The 4,349-nt window shown below is 37.4% G+C and overlaps 1 protein-coding gene across 2 annotated transcripts in view; it reads right to left on the bottom strand.

The window, feature by feature from the left end:
- The window catches only part of LOC107748276 (5-hydroxytryptamine receptor 1F-like), a 13,066-nt gene that overhangs the window by 3,127 nt on the left and 5,590 nt on the right, over positions 1–4,349 (bottom strand). Inside the window, exon 1 of one of the 2 annotated variants that reach the window (XM_016563015.1) lies at positions 3,864–3,886. The exons of the other annotated variant lie outside the window; for it this stretch is intronic. The gene's annotated coding sequence lies outside the window, so the exon portion shown is untranslated. Of the gene's footprint in view, positions 1–3,863; positions 3,887–4,349 lie in introns of those variants that run through there. 2 annotated transcript variants of the gene reach the window in all.

Here is a 4,349-nt window from a genome sequence, read left to right as displayed (position 1 = left end):
CATAATGTATGTATTTATTAATTAATTAATTTCAATAGAAAAACCATATGGTTAATTTTTGTAAGGGAAGTTGTAAAGTAAGTTAGCCAGCTTACATGCTTTCACAGTTACAGTAATTGTGTATTTCGTCAGCTTATTTAAATAATTAAAGTAATTGTGTATTTCGTCAGCTTATTTAGGCTAATAATTAAAAAAAGAAGAAGAAGAAGAAGCCAAGGAATTGTATGAGCAGTATGTTAAAATAAACAAAAATACATTTCTGATTTGCTCCGTGCGTATTTGCAGCACATTTCTGTTTTTGGTTGTGTTGTGAGTATTTGCAGTGCGTTTCTTTATTTGATTGTGTTGTGAGCATTTGCAGCGCATTTCTGTTTTGCAGCGCGTTTCTTTATTTGGTTGTGTTGTGAGCATTTGCAGCACGTGTGCTGTCAAATTAATGAAGATGTTTTCTTAATTTGCAGGTGTTTTTTTTTCTATTTGCATGTGGTTTTTCATTTGCAGCTCTCTCGGCCACCGTATAGGCTATCTGTTTTATTGTTATAACTTTGTTCCAGACATTTAATATTAAAGTCCCCATGAAATCAAAAGTTTTTTGTGTGTTAGTATCAATAGCTGGGTTTCCATCACCCTGCTTTTATGCGCATTTTGAAGTATCGCATCAGAACCGAGTGATGGAAATGCTGAATTTCGAATTTATACCTGATTATACTTAAGTAACATTTTCAATGCAGTACTTTTACTTGTATCAGAGTATTTTTACAGTGTGGTATTAGTGCTTTATACATTATGAGGATCTTAATACTTCGTCCACAACAATATTTAATGAGGTTAACTTAACGTTACCCTCCTTGTGGTCAGTCTGCACAAGATCAACAAGCTTGTTTGCTTTGCGACCCCTTTAAATACTAGATAAGCATTCGATCTATGTCAGAGCGTCCACGAATCTTTCTACAGCGTTGTTGGCAGCGCGGCCAGAGCAATTTTTGACGCTGAAATTTTGTGAACGCACAGTAAGCATTTCAGGGGACCTTTAAACTATGAAATCTTAAACTAATAAAAATATGAATTATTACATTTAAAACTATAATCGAAACCAAGACTGTAAAAATAATAATAATAATAATAATTGCAACATTCATTGTGTGAAAAGTATTTAGTCCATTAAGACTGTCCCCCATTTGTGGCACCATTTAGCACAACAAAGGAATTGGCCTTCCTATTTCAAATTTTTTTTAAAAATGACATTAAACACAATACATAATCTAAAGTTGAGAAAAAAGACATAATTCTTGATATTCACTGTTGGACATTGTTAGTGGGCAAATTAAATAATTAAGTGCTCTAGTGCCCATTGCTGAGGAAACACCCCAGCATTTTTGAGGTACATCCATTTCAAATGTAAACTCGAGCAGTCTATTTGATTCAGTTTGCTATGCAGTTCTCAAGGTGGAAGATTTGCTTGCTCGCCCCCTTGTCCAAATTTGTCACCTCATATGAGCACAAGGCGTATATATGAGCATTGCACGGCATGTTTAAAAATATGCCGGGTACATTACTTAAAAGGTACTTATCACTTTTTAGTTTTCTGTTTGCGGGAATAGGATTTATGCTTATGCATGCCAAGCCAGATGAAAGCATTTTTAAATGTTTACTATTTGCGTCACTCCTGGTGAAGCTGTAATCTGGCCTGGCAGTAAAATGTTGATAACACTGAGAGACGTTGGCGCCGCCCTGTCAATCTAATATGCTCCACACAAATTTGGTGATTCATTTTTCACAGTGCAGTGGAAGCACACCAGTGAGCACGCTGACTGCTCATAAAGCTGGGAATAGATGGCCAACCCTGTCCCTGTCAATGCCAAGCCATGCTAGTCAGTGTGATCATATTAAGACAATCCCAGCTAGCTATTTTCTCCTGCCAACCACACTTCTCACTTCTTACTGTTGGTTCTAATCAGGCTGTTTAAACACTATTAGCACTCTGCCCTCTAATATTTTCAAGATTCAAACCTGTGTTGTCACTATAAATACAGCTTTATATTGCATTGGCTATAAACACTGGCTCTGTTCCAAAACGTATCACTAGTGAGCTGCCTTGCTGTCGGCACCTATAAAATGGTCTTCCTAGGCACCAACGTTATATATCATACAGGTAGCGCTCCTTACACAACACACAAAAGCCTCGATTCAAAATGAATTCCAATAGACTCTGGTATTAGCATGTTGCTAAGCTAACGCTTTGATATGGTTGCTTTTACACTTAGTCCCAAACCCGAGTTTAACAGGGTCCACACACCTAATTTTTGGGTCAAAACCAAACATTTGTATCATCAAAGTTTAAAAATATGCCGGGTACATTACTTAAAAGGTACTTATCACTTTTTAGTTTTCTGTTTGCGGGAATAGGATTTATGCTTATGCATGCCAAGCCAGATGAAAGCATTTTTAAATGTTTACTATTTGCGTCACTCCTGGTGAAGCTGTAATCTGGCTTGGCAGTAAGATGTTGATAACACTGAGAGACGTTGGCGCCGCCCTGTCAATCTAATATGCTCCACACAAATTTGGTGATTCATTTTTCACAGTGCAGTGGAAGCACACCAGTGAGCACGCTGACTGCTCATAAAGCTGGGAATAGATGGCCAACCCTGTCCCTGTCAATGCCAAGCCATGCTAGTCAGTGTGATCATATTAAGACAATCCCAGCTAGCTATTTTCTCCTGCCAACCACACCTCTCACTTCTTACTGTTGGTTCTAATCAGGCTGTTTAAACACTATTAGCACTCTGCCCTCTAATATTTTCAAGATTCAAACCTGTGTTGTCACTATAAATACAGCTTTACATTGCATTGGCTATAAACACTGGCTCTGTTCCAAAACGTATCACTAGTGAGCTGCCTTGCTGTCAGCACCTATAAAATGGTCTTCCTAGGCACCAACGTTATATATCATACAGGTAGTGCTCCTTACACAACACACAAAAGCCTCGATTCAAAATTAATTCCAATAGACTCTGGTATTAGCATGTTGCTAAGCTAACGCTTTGATATGGTTGCTTTCACACTTAGTTCTAAACCCGAGTTTAACAGGGTCCACACACCTAATTTTTGGGTCAAAACCAAACATTTGTATCATCAAAGCTCATAACTTTGCGATGCTATTTGTGAATGTTCACTGGATCTATGGTTTCAGGAAACACCAAACAGGTGAACTATGATGCTAACAATGGCACTAATTGCGACCATAGTTAGCTAACAATGCTTTTGGCAAACACTCCCCTGCTAAGCATGACCACTAGTTTTTACTGGCCTCATAATGCATTCTGGGATTGCAGGTGAAGCTGCCTTGGAATCAGGCCAAAATAAGGTATCTTACGAGGCAGTATAATTATGCTGCCTACCTTTTGGAACAACCCTCATGCACTTATAATGCTTTAAAGTGCTGCCAACGGAGACAGCAAAGCGTAGGTTAAGCTGAATATCAGATTTGCAATAATATGTAGCTACTACAGTGTGTTTTCAACTGTTTAACCATGTACAAATTCACTTTAATTTTGATCTTTATCCAATTTTCTTTACTTTCATGCATTTAAAGACATTTCACTCACAGTAATATCAAACATTAATTTTTTGAGTGTGTATAACAAGACATCAGACATTTTTTATATCAGAAAATGTCTCTACAGATAATATACAAGATAAAAGCCATATTCTGCTAAAGAAAACAAATCACAGGATCCACTCTAGGTGTGCAGGCAATAGGGGCTGTGTATCTCACACAAATAATTTCTTGATTTACACTCTATTAAAATATTTGCATATGTGATATGCCTTGAAGACGTTCAAATCCCTGCCTGGGTTACCTGCTAGATGGCAATTCCACTCCTCAGAGAATCTCAAAAGACCAAAGGTAATTGCGAGAAGTTTCAGTGAATATATAAGCGTTGGAATGTCTCACAGTTCCCTCCCAAATGACCTACTTTGTTAATTCACTGAGCACTATGGTGCAGCAGATTTGTCACTGTTTTTGCTGCTGCTACGGCTTCATCAGCCTTGACACATGGTCCTAGTGTAAATTAGGAAATCAAAAACAAACAAATATTTTGTCTCACAAATGTTTTGTCTGTTAGTGATGGTTGGATAGAGAAGATATGAAATATGGTGTATTGTTTTCAATGTATTTCAAGTGTGGATGCTCTGAATGAAGGTTTTTAACATTTAATGCAAAAACATGTGGCATATTTCCAAGTGAAACAGGAAATTTAAAGGGGTCATATGATGCGATTTCAATTTTTCCTTTCTCTTTGTAGTGTTACAAGCTCTTGGTGCATAAAGAAGATCTGTAAAGT

Source organism: Sinocyclocheilus rhinocerous, unplaced genomic scaffold, assembly GCF_001515625.1.
Source record: "Sinocyclocheilus rhinocerous isolate Xijiao unplaced genomic scaffold, SAMN03320098_v1.1 scaffold800, whole genome shotgun sequence".
NCBI classification, from domain to species: Eukaryota; Metazoa; Chordata; class Actinopteri; order Cypriniformes; family Cyprinidae; genus Sinocyclocheilus; species Sinocyclocheilus rhinocerous.
This window is presented reverse-complemented; position numbering and strand designations above follow the sequence as displayed.